The sequence below is a fragment of the Glycine soja genome, chromosome 15, assembly GCF_004193775.1.
Source record: "Glycine soja cultivar W05 chromosome 15, ASM419377v2, whole genome shotgun sequence".
Classification (NCBI taxonomy): Eukaryota; Viridiplantae; Streptophyta; class Magnoliopsida; order Fabales; family Fabaceae; genus Glycine; species Glycine soja.
In genome coordinates, this window is record NC_041016.1 from 15,117,387 (window position 1) to 15,138,787 (window position 21,401).

Genomic DNA, 21,401 nt, shown 5'->3' on the forward strand with positions numbered 1-21,401 from the left:
ACCCTTCTATCCATTTTATCTTGTCGCTGCCCACAACGATAACTACGGAGACCACGACCCAAACACCAAACTAGCCCGCGCAACAAACCATATCCTTCACTCCTCCAAACCCTCACCAAAGCCCAAATTCGCCACCCATCACCCACAAAAACTACTGCACACATCAAACAACATCATGGCACCTACACTAACCACAACCAACCCATCTATGCCTCCAACACCAACCAAACTGCCATTCACCAAAACCTCCACATTGCCGCTGCCCACCACATCGTCAGTGCACCAACATGGCGGGCAACCCACACCCATAGGCTAACATGCCAAACCACCACCAAACATTCTTTCGAAATAGCTATTCTAGAAGCATATGATTGATCTAGAAAGCCATTTTAGAATACCTATTATGGATTGACTATATGCTTTTAAAATAATTATTCCATGACATGTAGTCTTTTCAAAAAAGTTATTCTAAAATACAAATTTTAAATTTTGAAATAGTTATTATGGAATGATTTTTTCAAAATGAGTGTAGGTTATGGAATTACTATTTTGAAAAACAATATACTAAAATTGATTTGGAAATACAGCCTTTTACACCATTAAAGTCAGATCAAAAGAAAAAAAGGAATGAAAATACAAAAATATACCTAAATTGAATAAAAATGCATTGTAAATTCATCCTCTTCCCCGTCTGACAAAATTCATTGTAAATTCCCTACTAATGCATTTGAGTTTATTCTAGTTCCATAAGATCCCTTAAGATGTCTAGTTATGTGTGCTTTAAAATACATAGAAAATACCTAACTGATACGTTGCTCCAAGTACAATATTGTTCTAGTAATAAAATTTATCGTTCTGTCCGCAAGAATTGTACTTTTGACTTTGTAATTATCACAATTCAAATGCAAATTAAACAACTGGAAAAATATTAAAAATTGATTTGGAAAGATTTAGAAATTTGATTGAAGAGATAAAATTTTGAAACCTTTAGAAAACTTCCAGGATTCACAACATGACTTCCTATTGACTAAATTTTCTTTTCCTTATTGGTTCTCTATCAAGGTAAATTAATTTGAGATAACCTTTGTCTACTTTCAAGATACTAAGGTGTATTTTTTTTTTATATTATTGATATGAAGTATTTATTAGTTTTATCAATGACTAATCTCTATCCGAGAATCTGGATCATCACTTTTAGTGAAGTTTTTCTCTTTCAACTATTTTTTTTCATCCACATGGCTCGAATCCAAAATCTTTCTTAAGGAAATTGAATCTAATACCACTCAAATCAATGATTTATTAATTTAGGAAGGTGTATTTAATTGAATTAACTCTTACTTCATGGTATTTATATTCAATTAAACCCATTAAGTTGGTTGTTAATTCATTTAGTCCTCGAAGCATTTTAACTACTTTCGTGTTTTAATTCTTTTCTCCCTGTGATTTTAATCTCTTTTAAATGATTTATATTACTTATTTTTCTTCTATATTTTTAAACAATCAACTTGTATTCTGTAACACACCTATCAGAAACATATAAACATAACATATTCACACAGGATATTACATTATTAATATTCTCCACGGAGAATAATTAATGATATTTTTTTTTCTCAGATAAGGTGCACGTCTTCTTAACTAAAAAATATAACCTCCTTTAATTTAATCATCATGATAATTCAGAGGATGTTGCTTCAATTGATGGGAGAGGCATTCTTATAAAAGTGATATACCTTAGTTTGTAAAACAGGAAAAATATAGAAACAATAAAGAGAAATTTTTAGTTTTACTTAATTTGTGAATGCATGCCATGACCGAAATTAGGCTACCAATCACCATAAAGCTACTCAGCACGTACAATTAGGGTTCAGTCTCTTTTCAAACAAAACCCTAATCTTTTTATATATACTGCCATAAACGCTTCAGAAAAAGAACAATTGGCAAATATATATGTTTGGGACCATTTGTTAATTATCTAGACCAAAAACGACCATTCGTTAATTAACAAGACCCAAAACGATTAGAGAAGAACAACTTCATCTTGGTGGTGGAAAGTGATTGGTTTTGGATGGTGAAGTGGATTGGTTTGGATTTGTTACATGTACACAATCATTGTAGACAGCATTTTAGTAACGCATGCCTAATCCCTAATCCATATATAAATGCATGCATTCTTTGATCGTTACATCAATAATTGCGTTATATTTAAACTTATATGAACCAGCAGCCTAATCTAAACACTATCCAGCAAAGATAATCACGAACTACTATTTTAAAGTGACCCGTCACCAAACAACCTTTGGAACCAACATTGCATCACTTTTTTATTATAAAAAAAATGCAAGTACATATATATTAATATTACTATTGATTTGATGCCAATCATTAAGAAAATTGAAGTTTTTCTTGATATCAATAAATTTTTTATGTAATGATTTATATTTTTATTGACTCTATAAAAATAAGCAGTAACACAATGTTATGGTAGCACAAACATTTTAGGGTAATTTAATTATAACAATAAAACATTTTAATGGGGTATTGCCAATTCGTTAAAGAAATATATGTAATTTCTTATATATATATATATATATATATAAAGTTGCTAGCTGCAAATTAAAATCAACATAATCAGATAATATATATATATATATATATATATATATATATATATATATATATATATATATATATATATATATAAAGTTGCTAGCTGCAAATTAAAATCAACATAATCAGATAATGAAATGAAAGGAACTAATGTGCATGGTGTACTGTGGCTGTCATCCAATTAATTTGCAAAACCGAGTTGTCTAAATGGAAGACAACGATATTGATGTCTGATGCGAACCAATGACGCTGTTGATTAATATAGCACTTTCTTTTCTTTTTAACGAGAATTTCAGACTCAATTTTAATAAGCTCTCGAGGGAATTGCCGACCCCAGTTTGTTCATAGTGGGGAATCCCATATTAATTTGAAGTAAATCCATACAGTTAAAGGTGAAGGGAAAATCTTTTATAACAGGCCAAAGATTAGTAGCTTCTTTTAATTTTGTATTTTATATATAGTAATTATAGTTAAGAAAACATATTCAAACACTTTCTCTAACAGTAATTGAAGCACTAATTTTTTTTTATCGCTCATATTTTTAAGAGAAGGCAACACTTTTACTGATATATTTTTCTCTCATGCTCATTCTATTAGTGAATTAGTGAATTATGTTGGTGGGATAATTCCATTCTTTTTTTTCACTACTAAAAAAATTATTTTTTACGACGCATATTCTAAGACGGTTATGCGGAACCGTCTTACAATGTTATGCGGAGACAATTTTGTAAATACAAGATTGTTTAACGAATACAATTTTTATAAAATCATCATAGAAACTATCATTCTATGACGGTTTCGCGACAACTGTCTTAAAATTATTGTCATTTCAAGACGATTTTCGTAAAATCATCTTAGAAGTTAGTGGTTTTAATTTTTATTTTTCCCTTTTCTTTCTCTTTTCTCGGTTTCCCTCTCTTCTCTCTTTATCCCTCTACCTCCTCTGGCACCACTAGGGTGCCTTCCACGTCACCAACTACGGCATCCCTCCTTCCCTCCTCGCCTCCCTCTGTCGCACTAGCCTCTCCTTCTTCACTGACACCCTTATAAACCTTAACATTGTTTCCCTTCCTTTTTCCGGCCAACTTCGGTCATGAACCAAGAAAACACCACAATAAATCGCCTCATCTCCATGTCCGCAACAAAATCCCTTTGATTTTAGTCTCTGTCGTGGCGCCGTGAAGTGATTTTTGGCCACCATGTGTCGCCATCATCTACCACGAAAATCATTTTCTGGCCAACTCGTTGTCGATAGGCTCCATCCGCAGTACCCACCCAACATGGTCATGATCTAGGACGATCACCAAAGTCACTACATCGACAAACTCTTCTTTTGTGTTGTTGTCCACGACGTCAAGCTCCACCGCGACTGCATAATCATCGTCATCGAGTAGAAGATATTAGGGGGTATATGATATCAACAATAGAAAAGTTAAAAATCAGCAACAAAACAAGATCTTTGGATGTTGCTCAAGTTTTTAAGTTTTTTTCGCAAGTCGCAAAGGTTTGTCTTAGTCATTTCTGTATGAGTTTTTTTTTCTTGTTGTAGTGCTTTTCTATTTGTTTTTAATGTTTCCAGACATTTCCTTATATGCAAGATGGAATCAGTCCAAGAGCAAATTTATTAACTTAAGTGGAAGTCCTTGTCTAGGGTGTGCTTCTTAAAACGTTTTTTTAGCCAAGTCACTATTAGAAGCTATAGAATACATGTTACTTTTTTAGCTAGTGAAAAAGACGAGTCTAACTTATTTGATAACTTTGCTGTTGATTTCTTAGGTATTCTAAATTTTGATTCTTACTTTCTGAAACAATCACAAGAATTAGTAGAAAACTTAATCTGAATTTGTTAAAATCCAAATGAATGTTTAAGTAGAAATGGCTGAATCAAAGCTTACTTGAATGATGGTTTAGGAAACTTCTCTTTTTTCCTTTTCTTATGGAATTATCTGTGTGCACAAAAGATATTTGGAGGAGGTTTCTTCATGCAACATTTTTGTTGTTAAGATATTTATATTATACTCAATGAAGCAGTTTGAATTCAAGATCTTGTTTATACTTTACACATATATATGTCATTGTTAATATGTAAGGCAATTACATTTTCATGCATTGAACTCTTTGCTAGTTTCCACCACCTCTTTTCTCTCACAAGTTCATCTCAATTTACCCAAACAAGTACCTGCTGGAATAGTAAAATGAATATCTTGTAGTAATCAGAATCACCATGCATTTAAGTGTACCTGCAAATTTATCTATACCTTGTATGTCTCTCAAGGTTACTTTTGAATCTACCTTTTTTTTGGGTACTTTGAAGCAGCTATATTAGTCACACTTTTAACTTGATTGTTATCAAGATCAATCAGAAGCAAGCTCTCTGACAGAAACTTCAAAGGTTTCACTTGGTGACAAGGAATCCAAGGATGACAGAGTTAGCAATGGATGAAGTTAATAAAGATAAAACTTTTGTGGATGATTCTAACTTAGCTGAGAGTGGGAAAAAAGACCCATTTGTTAGAAGGTAGGAGTTGTTGATCAAGAGTGGACTTGCAGATGTGGGTTGCTTTAGCTCTTCTTATAATAATTTATGTTTTTTCATGTTTCACTAGAGTTTTATACTGATTTATGTCTGTCTCTTTTCCTTAATATTTTGTTCCTGATTTTATTATGAAAAAGAAAATTTGTTAACACATTTTGTGTTGAACTTTGAGGGGGAGATTTAGAGAGAGAAAACAATATGTTAGAGAGAATTTAGACACACTTGAGTACTAAATGTATTGATCACAATTGTTGGGAGAGACCTGAAGACATGGACACCCCAAGAACAACCTTTGTTGTTAGCAAGGACTTCCCTAGCTCTATTCAGCAGAGATATCAATAACACTTGCAACCTTTTCAATTGTATATAGAAAGTATCATATAGGCTATTCTACAAGACTTCTCCAAAGAGACATAAAGGTACCTACCTATATACACATCTTCAATTGTATATAGAAAGTATCATATAGGCCAGCTCAATATTTAATTTATATACCTTTCTTTGGAATTAAGTTCTTGACTTTGCAGATAAGTACAGAGGATTATACAATGACAGCCTTGAACCGTGGGTATGCCCATTCTATTGTGATTTTAGTGGCTACCAGTAGGCCTAGCTAGTGTTTCATTCTTTGGCTCATTTGGCTGATGGTGCAAAGATTGATGTGGATTCTAGTATATATACATCTTCAATTGTATATAGAAAGCATCATATAGGCCAGCTCAATATTTAATTTATATACATTTCTTTAGAATTAAGTTCTTGACTTTGCATATAAGTACAGAGGATTATACAATGACAGCCTTGGACCGTGGGTATGCCCATTCTATTGTGATTTTAGTGGCTACCAGTAGGCCTATATAGTGTTTCATTCTTTGGCTCATTTGGCTGATGGTGCAAAGATTGATGTGGATTCTAGTTTTACAAACATTGTCAAATTTTATATTTAATTATGATGAATTGGTGTGGGGGAGCAACATGGTTGTTCAAGGCTACTAAATGCCCTTACTACTTAGATTACATTGACAAAAACATTTATCATATGAAAAAATTTGTTAAATTTGGATGGGACTTAAAGGAAACTGGCATCAATGTGATCGTTTCTAAGGTATATATAAGTGTAATTTTCTTCTTTTAACATTAACTATTTTTTTTCTTGTCATTCTTTTTATTTGTTCATATATTTTACAACATTATAATGTTTATGATCTTCCTGATGATTATTTTTTTCTAATTATGATCACTAGCAGCTTCTAATTAATAGTAGAAGCTATAAAGTGATGTACTTTTGCTTTGACAGTAAAGATTGATCTATTTTTCTTTGATCATTATTGTTCAACTTCTTCATGCACCCTTCTTCATTCCAAATGTCAAAATCTAATTATAGAGCTGCTTCCATTTGGTAGATGGTCATATAATAATATCAGTGTGTATCACTAATATTTAATCATAGAAACTATAGTGATGAGTTTAATATGAATGAGCACTACAAAAAAAATAGCGTTTTTCCGATGGCAAAAATTCGTCGGTAATAATAAAAATTCATCGCTAACTGGAAATTTCTGATAGATTTCCAACGGACAAAAATCCGTTGAAAAAATGGTCGTAGGAAATTTAAACCGATGGATTTTTTCTATTTCTTGGAACTTTCTGACGGAAAATCCGTTAGAAAGTATCCGTGGGAAATTTCAGACTGATATTTTCCGTCGAAAATTTCCCATGGCTCATTTCAGACGGATTCTTTCGTCACAAATTTCCCACGAATAATTTCTGATGGAATTTTCGTCAAAAATTTCCCATGGATTATTTCCGACTGATTTGTTGGTCGCAAATTTCTCATAGATCATTTCAGGATTGTTTCGTCGCAAATTTCCATCGGAAAATATTTTTTTTTAAATAATTTATCATTTCTATTGTTTTTTATCATTAACAATTTAGCAATTATTTTATGCATTTATATTATTTACCATGAATATTTGAATTAATACATACTTATAATTGAGGAAATAGTGAAATTGATAAATCCAAAACATAAAGTAAAATAAATCATTAAGTTAAATTGAAAACAAATGTAAAAAAGACGCAATGTAAAATGTCAATATCGATTGTCAATAGTAATTTTATGCTGCTAAGTCAATAGTCAAAATAGTCATCAGGAGAGTACCTCTGTTGGTCATCTGCCTGGTTTTGCTAGTCTTGCTGGTGCTATTGCTGGTCTTGATGTTGTTGGTGAGGTTGTTGTTGATGATGAATAATGTTCCGCACATCTGTAAGTAGGATCTGAAGGACTACTAACTGAAAAATGTGCATCTCCTCTTTTGATTGATGCAAGTCCTCCCTCAGACAGTTAATCTTTGTAGCATCTTTAGCGTGACTGGAAGATCCTTGCTATGCTGCATGAAGTTGTCATTTCCGTATTTGTAAGTATGAGCAAGGTCTCCAGCACCATAAAGGGGTCCTTTACGCTTTGGTCTTGCCGCTGCAACCCAACACCGACTCCTAAGTCTTTGTTCTTCAGCAGGGTCTAAGGGAGTGAGTTGGGATTTACCAACACTTGATGCAGCATCATACCTAGCTTGAGATAGTCTAGCCTCAAATTCTTCCTGTAATTCATAAACAATTATTATTCCATAAATTTAATAAACATTTTAAAGAATAAAAAAAATATGCAACATAATGGTCTCACATGTGTCCATCTAGATCTATCATCGACAAATTGACTAGTATCCTTTCATAAATGAGTTTGCTGAAAGACCTCATCTACATATACAGATCGACCAAGCTCCTTTGACTATCAACAAACATTAAAAATAAACATTAAGTGGTAAATTAAACAAGTTTAAACAACTATGTATTATAATTTTAATGTACATACCAAGCAAATGACATGATCCTGCAAGTTGATAGAACCACCTGTGTGCATACACCCACCCTTTTCAGATGACTGATTTTTTTTTGCCTGTGCACACTTGGAACGATACTCAGGTGCATTCCAATGTGATAATAGATCGTTCCAAACACGATCTTCAATCCAATATGGTCTTTTATTTTCATTTTGGGCATCCTTAAACATCTCAGAAAGTCTATGAGAAGCTTTCGAGTTAAAAGCTTTTTTATTTCATTCTCTTGCTCGGGTCTCCAAACCAATTTTCTCTAAAGTATAACAAAGTAATGAAATTGTACACAATTAGAAAATTACAAATTTTACAGTTTCAGTTAAAATAAAAAAAATAGCATTACTATGCATTTCAACCTTTGAACTAATTCATTAACAGAAGAATAATTTTCCTTAAAATGTTGGAAAAAAGTTCCTGATGATCTTTTGAAATCGCTCCCCATGTAGGACAAGGCTGACCGAATTGTTGCCTAATGGACAAAGTGGCAGCCTTTGCCACAACCTTTGATGGATGAAATCTAAATATAAAAAATAATTAATCTAATAGTAAAATATCATGTGATGTATCATATATAATGATAATTATATAAATTTTGTAATACTTACGCTCAATTAATTAGCGTAACTATAGGACGATCATTAAGGGGCGGGGTCTTCCATCGCCAAATTTATAGCATCTTCATTTGTAGGCATGTTGCCCACAGACAGGGATGGGGAAGGTGTGGATATAGGTACTAGGGATGGTCCACGGGCATCAACGGAGGATGGAGATGGTGTGGATGCACATACCGGAGATGGTCCAGTGCATTAACATGATATGAAGATGGTCTGGCTTCAATCAGAGGTGGAGATGGTGTAGGTGCAACATCAGGAGGCCTAACTGGGATAGACACAAAAGACAGGGATGGGGTAGATGACGTTAGACCATGTATCGTCTTTTCTTCGTAGTTGTCCCTTTCCCACTGGAGTCATGTGACGGGGGTCGAGGAGAGTCAGTGCCATCTGATGACATATCTATATATAGAAAAATAATATTATAACATAAGTACTCTAATAAAATATTGGGATAGATGGAAATTAGATAACTAACGAACTTCCATATGACAACAAAAATAAAATACACTAACAAAGTTTTGAAGTATTAGAAGAAAACAAACATGCAACTAATAACAAACATTATAACTGACTAATAAAGATCAACGTCTAATCCTTTTCAGAATTGTAAAACTTCAAAATCATCTTCTAATTCCCCTTCATTATCTTGTTCAATATTGTTCGATTCTCCATTCAAATTAGTTGATTCTTCTTCATTTATCAACAAATTACCAGGGTTTACTTCTTCAACACTACCTCTTAAATCTTGCAATCTAGAAATACTTTCAACTTCAATGACTTTGTTGACATGTGGCATTTCCTCAACTTGGTAAGGCACATCATCTTGTACATAATCAGATTCTATGTAACCCTTTGGCTTCGTTTTAATTGCTACACACTAACCACGTTTATCCCTTCTTGTTGTTGGATATAACACATAATACACTTGCCTTACATTATGTGCACTGATGAATGGGTCAAACAAATTATAGCTTTTATCCATTCGAATTTCCACTGTGCCATATTTAGGATCTACCCTTGTTCCTCTACTCGTTGGATCAAACCTGTGACAATAAAATAATACTACTCGCTTAGGATAGGTTGTAGTATTATACTCTAGATCATATATGTGTTGGATGACCCCATAAAAATCATCTACGACTCCTTCTGTATGGCCCTTTAATGTGAACCCCATTATTTATCGTTTTCTTCCCTTCACTCCATGCTTGAGTATGAAATTTGTACCTACTAACAAAGTATGTGTGTCATTCTTTAACGTACTCATGGGACCATACGATAAATCCTTTAAGTGTTGCTTTCTCACATTTGTAGGCTCATTTATAACCTACGAATATAAAAAGTATAAACAATTATATTTTTTTTACCATAAAGTAGCAAAATAAAATATACAATAACATACTTACTTTTTGCTGGAACCAAGTAGGAAAATCCGCATGTAGATTATGAGTAGAGGCATTTGACTGGGATTGCAAGAATGAACTATCCAAATATAATGTTGCATGAGTCAATTAAGGAGGGAATAATGTGAAGATACAACCATAATTATTGAATCCTAAATGACATACATTGTGAAACTTACTCAAGGTATGGTTTAACTTCAGCAGAGTTAATCAACACATGAAGATGGGCTGAGTCTTTCTCATCATCAGTTAACCAGCGAATTAACTCTTTCCCAGAAGGATAACCTTACTGCTCAAACACTGCTAACATCGATGGACGCCTTTCATCTTCTATTACAATTTGATTCCTAACATTATGCGACGACAACATAAATTTGTTGAAATAATGAAAACAAAAATAAGTTGTCTCACGATGTATGTAAGACGCGTAAATGGATTCTTCCACCCGGGCCTTATTTTTTACTGCTCGTTTAGAATCGCCCATGAATGTACAAATTTTAAAGAAAACCAAGTCATCGTTCATGAGCATTAAAAAATGAATTTGAAAGAAAATACAATTATCATTTTAGTACCTTTCAAATGGATGCATCCATCTATATTGGACTAGTCCACCAAGTCTAACTTCATATGCCAAATGAATAGGCAGATGCTCCATTGAATCAAAAAACCCAAGGGGAAATATTCTCTCCAACTTGCACATAATGAATGGAATATTTTGTTCCATTCTACTCAAGTCATCCTCCATCAAAGTTGTAGAACACAAGTCTTTAAAGAAATGTCTTGTTGTTGGATATGGCACATAATACACATGGCAATCATGACTTTTCATCTCATGCATGATTCCCTTATCAACATTGGCACATCTGGCCAAGTTTGAAGAATAAACCATCTGACATTCGTAGTTCTTTTATCTATTGACAGACTAACTTTGTTTGGTCTGCAATTAGAGTGTAATTTGCTTTTGGCTTTAATAACTTCTCATTTGCCTCCGACTTCAACTCCAAGTCTTTACACCTAAAATAAAAAGCTAAGTCCATCTTAGCCTTGTCATTGTCTTTTGTCTTACCACTGACATTCATCACAGTGTTGAATATGTTGTCAAAAAAAAATTTCTCTATGTGCATAACATCAAGATTGTGTCGCAACAAATTATCTTTCCAATAAGAAATATCCCAAAAGATACTTCTTTTTGTCCAATGGTGCCACTCCCCATATCCATCTATATTTGGTGGTGGCAGACCAGTTTCTGTGACTTTTGGCAAATCCCTAACCCTACGTCATACTTGTGTAGGTGTCAACATACGCGGTAGCTCATCCCTTTCCACTTCCCCTTTTTTGAAGGCATTTTTGTTCCTCCTAAATGCATGATCAATAGTTAAGAACCTACGATGACAGTCAAACCAAAAAGTTTTTCCCCAATTTTCCAATTGAATGGCCTTTGTGTCCTCCATGCAATACGAACATGCTAGTCTACCATGTGTCCCCCAACTAGACAACATCCCATAAGCAGGAAAATCATTAATAGACCACATCAAAGCTGTCATCAACATGAAATTTTGCTTTCTTGAAACATCATAAGTCATAACACTACTCCATAATTTTTTTAGATCATCAATGAAAGATTTTAAATAAACATAAATACCAACCGTTGGATTAAATGGACCTGGCATGACACAACTCAAAAACATATAAGGTTTAGTCATACACATTTTCAGATGAAGATTGTACAGGATAACAATGATTGACCAACAAGAATAAGGTGAAGAGGATGCTTGAATATTTGGACTAAATCCATCTGTGCATAAACCGAGTTGCACATTCCGTGGATCAATAGCAAAATCTGCATGTACCCGATCAAAGGGCTTCCACACTTCACCATTAGATGGATGGTGTAACATGCCTGAAGATCTTCGATTCTCATAGTGCCATGACATTTGGCTTACAGTTTGTATTGATGCAAACAATCTCTGCAACCTTGATATTATAGGCAAATAAAACATCGCCTTTACTGGAACTAGTTTTCTGTTGCTTGTTCCAACAGTCTTGGCACGATACCAGGGCTTGTTACAAAATTTGCATTCGGTTAACGCTACATCATTTTCATAATACAACATGCAGCCATCCACACAACCGTCAATCCTCTTAGCCTCCAATCCCAACTTCGATACTAAGCTCTTCGCATCATAAATGTTTTTTGGTAAATGTTCGTTGTTTCGCTGAAATACTTGTTTCACTGGTCAGCGATGCTAATCGGCAAGTGTACCGAGTTGCACAAGTAATATATAAAATGGTAAGACCGAGTGTCGAGTCCACAAGGAACTTGTTTCATTCAGAGAGCACTCATTCAGTAGGTAAACATTTGTATAAAGCCAGTAAATATAAAAAGAAATTAAGTCTATAGTTATACTTTAACGACAAAATTAACTATCTAAATGTGAGAGATAAACAGATGATTAAAACGTTGGGTCTTCTTACTAAACCTACTTGATGTTACTAAGTATTTTTCTCTATTTAGGACTATTTTAGTGTTCTATGCCGAAAACAACTATCCCAAACCACGATTCCTCGAGTGAATGGCCTAACTCTATTTAAACTTCGTTCTAGATCCCTCGTTGAACTTAGCCTAAACGAGTTGCATTAAGAATACAACATAATATAAACTAAATCCTTGCACTCTGTGTCCAGACATACAGATCGCTAGCCTGCTCTATTCAGTTCTAAGGATTTAAAACACTTTCCAATGCAAAAAATCCTAACTTTACATACAAATGGGTGATCAACCACAAGCATGCAAGAATTAAGTGCAGATAGAAGCAATGAACACATAATAACAACTTTAAATAGATAGTAAAGGATTTTACATCAAAGTTCCGCAGAAATCCCCAACAAGAGAGTTAGCCTTCCATTGCAAGTTAGCACCTTTTAGCCCAAGAACATGTTTTGGAAGGATAAGTAAGATTACAAAGTGGTGGGGATGTCTCTTCCACCTCTAAAAACCTAACAATCACTCAAAATCTCTCAAAGGCTAAAGCTTTTCGTCCAAGCTCTTCTCTCTCATTCTGTTTTTCGGCTCTGTTACGTCTCGCCTCTATTGCACACTCTTTACTCGCCAACTTCATTCTTTTAAGGGCTTTCTGATCCTGAAGGCTCGCTTAGCGCCATTTTCTGGCTAAGCGCAAGTTAGTGACTTTTGGTTTAGCGAGCTGGGTGCGCTAAGCGCCAGAAGAGACAAATGACTCACTGAACAAGCTTATGGCACGCTAGGCGCATGCATGAATGGAAAATTCTCTTCCAGATCCTATCATCTTGCTAAACGAGCTGAGTGCCTCGCTTAGCGGATGATCCTCGCTAAGCGCATATGCCTTGCTTAGCGAGACACCAGCTGTTTTAACCTTCTTCTTTTTCCATCCTTTGACCTGAAACTGAAGTTAAACCACCTTAATTCACAATATTAGGAGTATTTGTTGAGTAAAATTAAACTAAACATAAAAATATGTACAATCCTACAAAAAGAACCATAAATTAGGGAAAAGACATAAATTTCATAAAACTTTTCAAAAAAAAAGTTAGTCGTAAATGACGACTAACAGTAAACCATCTTTTATAGGTGTTGCATCCAAAAGCATTTTTGAAATAAACTCCAAGCACTAGTCAAGAACATTCCAATTGGACTTGCAAGCTAAAAGCCTCGCAGATATTGATAATTTTGAGTCTATTGCGCCTTCGTACAATGGTTCATTTGCCTCCACCAATAAATTATAAAATCTTTGAATATCTTCATTTGGAAGTTCTTCCATATTATTTGAGTTTGGAGCTTCAAATGTTTGAGGTTGTCTCAGAGCATCACACACCATGTCTTGCATTAACATAAATTGTTCATGTTGAGCCACATATTCTGCACTAGTAGAAGCATCCATGTATGTAACCGTTGCCCTCGTTTAAATCAACATGGGCATGTCTTCACCATGATCAGTCCAAATCCAATAATTAGGCTTGAACCCATTTTTGTAAAGGTGAACCTTCACAACCCTATCCTCCAAAATCCTAGTGCAATCACATTTAACACAAGGACATCTGATCTCCCATCATTGTCATAATAATCTTGCTGACTAGCTTTGCTTACAAACTCTTCAACCCCTCGACAAAAGACTCTTTCAAACCGCTTCTACCACTATAACATCTAGACGATTGCAAAGAATATTGTTCATATTCTGTCTATTTAAGGAAAAATAGGAACCTTGATGTTTAGTCATACATAATCTTAGAGTAATCTCTATTATATATTAGTAGCAAGAATTATGATCATACTTTAGGTGGAAAAAAATGGCATACATATAATGTTTGACATTCTAAATGAACAAAGTATGAAATATAAATAACATAACGACAATCAGAAATATACTTAACACGTTTAGAATACAAAATTTCAAGCAACTACAATATAAAAAACCTCAACTAACCTGAATAATAGAAGGTACATATCAGTAATGAAGCGATCACCCAAGACAGACTAACTATGAAGCTGAGAGTAAGAGAGAAAGAAAAAGGTTTAAAAATCATTATTTTTATATTTTCAACACTTTATAATAGGTTAAAATTGATTGAAATGAAACATCGTACTAAATATGATCAATTAGATATTTTTGCAATAAATTATGAATAATTCGCACAAATAATATATTAAAAAAAAGTTTATGCCTAATGAAAGGAGCAAAATGGATAAAAAGAAGTCATACATTGTAAGGGAAATATAATAATAGTTTAGTTGTGAGGTCATGTGAGAGTTAATCACTTACTTAGCAACCAAGTATAAGTGTATAATAATACTTTGTATATTTTATATTTGAATTCTAAAATTTTTAAAAAAATAGATGAGAATATCTAAATTTAATTAAATCTCTTTTGCCCATTATATTTTTTTAATTCATAATATCTAAATTTTAATTTTTTTTTATTTATAAGAATCTTATTCATTTATTTAAAATTTTCAAAAATAAAACATTTTATACTTAGAAACTTTAATTTTTTTCAATATTAGCTCTATACATCCCTTTTTCCAGTATATTATGCATCATCTTTCGACAACTTTTACTTATTAGAAGAAGAAAATACAAATTAAATATATTTTTTTTAAAAAAATATTAGATATTAAGAAAATTGATTAAAAAATAATTAGAATGCTCTTACTACTATATTTTTATTACTTTTTTCTCTATAATTCAATTATCTATTGCATATTTATCTAGCTTATAGTCTTTATCTGCATGTGTGTTTCTACATTTTATGTGTGAGATTGTGTGTTACCGATAAAAATCACGTCAAATCGATCGACATATGCAGAACCAACAAATCTTAGCTTCTCTGTTATGTGGGTCTTATGTGACATGATGAGAAATCAAACCCATGTTATATTTAAAAACATATCAATTTAATTTATATATATCATTTTTAATTCCTTTAAATTTTTTTATTCCTTACAAAAAAATTGAAAATGATATGGCCAGGTATAAAGTATAAACTAGAGATGTTTTTAATGAAAAAATAATTTTTTTTATATTTATAGAGAAAAATAATAAAAAATAGTATAATAGTAAGAGCATATTTTTTATGTATATAAAAATGTAATGTAATGGAAGAAGGATAATTACAAAACAAGAATCATCCTATATGCTGATATTTGTTGAGTCAGGTCATGATTAGAAGGAGTAAAAAAAAAAAATCAGGTCATGAATTATGATTGATGACTTCCCAACTGTGGGTGGAAATGCTCTATGTCTTGATCAAATTGATATTTTCACACTTGACCAGCATGTAATTCTCATAATACATTTGAATTTTGTTTATGAGAAAGTCAAAACTCAATAACACAAATAATTTCAGATAAAAATGATGTAGAAATTAAGCCTGTGATTGCACATTTATTATAGAACTAACATATCATCCTTTGCTTTCTTTAATTTTTATATATACGTGACACTAATAATTCAAAAAACATGTTTTTAATATTGTTTGGTGGTGAGGATGCAAAAAGGAAAAAATGAATGATTTATATGTTTGATCTCCAATATCCTCATGTTATATTGCCTTCAAAATTATATTACTTGCAGGGGAACAACACCTCAAAGATTAAACCATGTAGCTGCTCTTTCTAATGATAAAGTTCTTAATTTATATATTTGGAGGATTATCAAAATTCAGGATCTTAAATATGATTTATATCCACTTGACTTTGAAACCGTGAGTGAGCTTTGTTGGTCCAGATGTGTTTATGGTCTATACTGCAATAACATGGAACTCAAAAGTAATTGATCACACTCATATTCATAACCCTTTGGTTATTCTTCCTCTGATATATATACTCAACACTAAGGGATTTTAATTACCATGACTATATGCAGTTGGTCTATGATCCATTTGACACATGCATTTTGACCAAGACCCTCATTGTAGATCATGAACCACATCTAGAATTGATTTTCTTGATAAAACATGCACTCCTATTCATACATAATATGATTGTACTTTTTTTTTTACGAGGCTTATATTGTAATAAGAAAAACATTTTAGATACCAAATCAAAACTTAAAATTTTGATATCCATGTATGTTATAACTATGATATTGTTCTGCAGATTTAGATGATACTCTGTAGCCCCTCATATTTGGTCTTGCAAAAAGCATGTCATCAAAAATATGAAAGGTAAGTGCCTGTCGTATGCCTAAGTACCGTAAAACTTTTGAAGGATTAAAAATATATTTAAGTCAATTATTGTAAATACTTTTTTATTATAATATTTAATTTCTTTAAAAAATTAATTATTATTTTATCGTTCAAAATTATATATGTAATACAGACAAATATGCCAATGTTATCTTGTTTCTCATTGGTCCAACTCTTGTTTCATGTCCACAACTATCAAATGGAAGAATTTTAGACGTGACCAAATCGAAATAGATATAAATATAATATATGAGAAGTTTTTATGCATTATAATACGAGGACTTTATTTTGTCTGATAAAAATCATAATGAGTAAATTACATGATTATATAAGAAGTTGGATTAAATATAAAATATTATTTAATTATCTTTTCATCAAATATTATTGAAGATACTCTATAAATATTGTATAATTTTTCAATAAATATACAAAGAGAAAGCATTTGTTTTTATTTATTATTAAATTGGCTTCACAACCCCTTGCAAACACAGCAAGTTGCAAACCAAAATGCATTCATGTGATATAATGTCGTACAACAACAACAACATACCAAGGCCCCCGTAACCTTTGGTTCAGAAAGCTAAGCACAACCGTTCAACTTTCAAACTCAAAACCACAACACGAACATAAAAACACGAAACATAGCAAAATGGTTTGCACTAATAGAAGGAAGCAATTAAGAAAATAGTAAACTAAAAAGTGTTATGTTAAGCAGACCTGAAGCTTGAGCACAGTGGTTTTATTAGCAGTAGTGAGCACACTAGCCTTAGAGCAATCCGAAAGAAAGCCAGAAATTAAAACAAAAGTCAGGAATCCCACTAAGATGAAAAAGAAACTCGAGTCAACACCCACTCTAACCCCCATGGCGGGCCCCACATAAACCCCACCGAACGGATTAGGCCCGTAATACGGCATCGAAAAAGAAAACCCTGAGCTTGAACTCGAAGACCTTGGCACTGGGTAACTCCTTGAAGACAATGTATGTCAATCTAAGAAAGTTCTGATTCCTTGCAAGTTCGACTGAAGACCTAGACAAGCCAATGGTAAGTGCTTGTACAATGGTGATCAGGTGAGAAGCAATGAGAGAGAGGATTGGGCTACAATGGCTTACCTGTCGGCAATATGGGCTGACAATGGAGGTGCAACAGAGGCACGACAGTCGCAGAGGCACGGCGGTCGTGGAGGCACAACGGGTTTCCTTATCAAGTCGCAAAGGGGAGTGACAAAGGGCTAGGGTTGGGGGAATTTTATTTGGGGATAACTTTTTAATTTTGACGGATTTGATTCCTTTAGTAAAATTCATCGAAAATTCATACTTTCCAACGGAAAGTTTGTCCGTGGGTAAATTCCATCGGAAATTCAAAACTTTTTGACGGAATATAATCCTTCAAAAATATCCATGGGAAAATACAATATTTCTGATGGAATAAATTTCGTAGGAAATATTCTGTCGGAAATATCTATTTTTTTTTTGTAGTGAAGGGGGAGAGGACCACTGCATAAAACTGCTAGTTTTTATTCATTCTCCAATCTCCATGTTGAGTTCATGATGAAACATGTTATATCAACCATGTTTTAAAGCTTTTTGGACCACTAAGTTAATTTATATGCCTCTATTTGATAACTTTGACTAATCTAAATAAACAAAATACCAAGCCTGGACCCTCTTTCACACCTTTGATATATCATGTATTGTTGTATTTCATTCTTGCATCCAAGCCTGGTTTATGATATTTTGGTCTTCTTTGCAACATTTTCTTGTTGACAAGTGACAACATATAGCTTCTTTGAATGTAGTTGAATAACTTGTTGACAAAATATGTTTGAGGAAACATTTTATAAAGTCTATGCCTAAATACTATTATTTCTTATCAGTAGGATCAGACCAACCAACCTAATATTCATGTCTATCCTGATTAGGCTGCCATGCAGGTTACCTACCTCTTGCCTTCATTTCCTTTGTACCTTAATGACTCATGTCTTCGTGTCTTAGTTACCAATATAATGTAAATAACGAATCTAAAAATTAGTAGTTTAAATAGTACTATGCTCACTTATTTCATGTATTTCTATTTTTTTCCTGACTTCAACATGAAACTAATGCTCGTGGGCCACTTATGCCATTTGTGAAAAAGTGGATTCAACATAACAATAATTGGCATGTTTCTGGATTAATCCGTTATCACCCCGAGGCACGCTTCTTTCTCTCTTCGATTTGTTATTTTCTGCTTCTTTTCAGTGTCATGTCATGTTCCTGCATGAACTCCACGTTGCTTACCACTAGTTTTTTTTTGTGACATTATATAGTACATTTTTATAATATAGTAGTATGTTTTTATTAATAAACTAAATTAATATCTCATTGTCTTGAATATTTATTTATGTATATTAATCTATTAAAATATATTTGTCATTTTATGAAATTTAAAAAAGTAGTAAAGTTGCATGAATTTTTTTTCTTATGATGTTGCAACTCTAAAAATATATAGGAAATTTAAGTCTTGCAAAAAGCACATCCCATTTTTTTAAAATCCAATCCTATTTCAGATTGTTTATGTCTCAGTGTCTCTTGATCACATTGTCTGTCCGCAGCCCGATAATATTATCCCTGTAGGAACCGCACTTCAAACCTTTACTAACTATCTACTTTTATTAGTTTTAACCTTAAACACAAAACGTAGAATTTACATTTGCATTTGCTAATGTATCCCTACTATGTTTTATTATAACTGAATGTATAAGATATATTTGTTTACTTGCTTTTGAGCTATCATTGTATTGAACAGAAGAGTCACATTGTGTCATGTTGTTGTTGTTGTCAGGTTGACCGTGATGAAGTGAATGCTCTAGCTCAGCTAATGACATGGAAGATAGTCGTAGCAGACATTCCTTATGGAGGAGCAAAGGGTGACATTAGTTGCAACCCAAGGGAGCTCAACGTCAGTAAGTTAGGAAGTCTCACTAGTGTTTTCTTCCAAAAGATTGATGATCTCATTTGCATTCAGAGAGATGTTCCTGCCCCTGACATGAGAACTAATGCACAGGTTCTGATTTAATTATATTCTATTTCCTTACTTAATTTCTTATGTAAACCATCATCTAGAACTTTCCTTTATTATTCTATCATTTCATTTGTTTACTATTTCACTGACAATGGCTTGGATTCTTGATAAGTATTCAAAGTTTCATAGACATTCACCATTAGTTGTGATTGGGAAGACTATTCTAAGTATAATATGCATAATCATCATTTATTCTTGCATACATTGATAATTTATTTGTACAAATTGGTTTTATTTTTCAACATTTTTTTGTGGTGTAGGATCTTGGAGGTTTATTGGGAAGAGAGGTTGCCACAAGATTGAGAGTGATTTTTGCAACAAAGGCTTTATTTGTTGAATAGGAGAAGTCAATTTCAGATGACATTGTCATCCAGGTATTTCTTTACTTACTATGATCATCATGGCTCCAGACATAGATATTCATACTTGATCCCATTTTCATGCATATGATATGATTATTGGTTGCACTGCATATATGTTAAGGGATTTGGAAACTTGGGGACTTGGGCTCCTAAGTCAATTTATGAGAAAGGGGGTAAGGTGGTTGTTGTGAGTGACATAGTGGTGCTATTAGAAACCTCAATTTATTTTATTTCTTTTTTTAAAAAATAGACATTTTAAGACTGTTTTTTGCAAAATTGTCTTAGACTGTCAACATTTTAAAACGGTTTTTGAGAAAACCATTTTAGAATGTTGACATTCTAAGACGATTTTTCAAAAAACAGTCTTAAAATGTCTATTTTTTTAAAAAGAAATAAAATAAAAATCGTCTTAGAATCTTTAATTTAATTTTTTTATTTTTTAAAAAAATTATAAGAATTTTTTTTTTAAATTTTTTTTTGAAAAAGACATTTTAAAATGGTTATTTGTCTAAAAACCGTCTTAGAATGATAGTTTTTCTAAAATGATCTTTTAAGAACCGTCGTGAAAAATCTTAACTTTTTACGATGTCAACTTTAAAGACAATTCAAAACTGTCTTTGAATATGTCAAAGAATCGTCGTGAAAAGCTCATTTTTCAATAGTATTTGTTTCTGCATAATTCAATTGGAATAGATATGTTTTGCCTAACTATAGCTAGGTTCAAATTAATGGTGTTGATCTCATGGGTTTGGTTCACGTTTTCCATGGTTTTTGTATTGCCTTTTTTCTGTTTTTGAGTAATAATAGTAGCAAAGATGAAGTAGGCTATCGTTGTATATTAAAAAAAATCAGTAATTGAAGCGATTATAATCTGTCCTTCGATATTTACTAATTAAGTACTGAAAAATTAAGGAAAAGATTTGCTGCTATTCACTGCTCGAGGACATATGTGCTGCATGCTCTCGATTCAAATGAAACTGAAATGTAACCAAGGCTGTAATTATACTTATTTTAAAAGAAAAAAAAAATTCTATTTGCCTTAATTTAGCACAATTGAAAAATGTCAAGAAAAAAATGAAAATAAAAACAACCTTTTTTAATTAAGGATATTAAAATTGAATGCACCCCATCTCATCTGTTTCAAGTGAGAGGTGTTGCCCTTTTCTTAACTTGCTGGACCGGAGAAGTACCATACTGATACTT

At 32.7% G+C, this 21,401-nt stretch overlaps 1 pseudogene; it reads left to right on the forward strand.

The window, feature by feature from the left end:
• Positions 1 to 18,891: 18,891 nt before the first annotated feature.
• On the forward strand, positions 18,892 to 20,525 carry LOC114385864 (annotated as a pseudogene).
• The last annotated feature ends 876 nt before the right edge of the window (positions 20,526 to 21,401 follow it).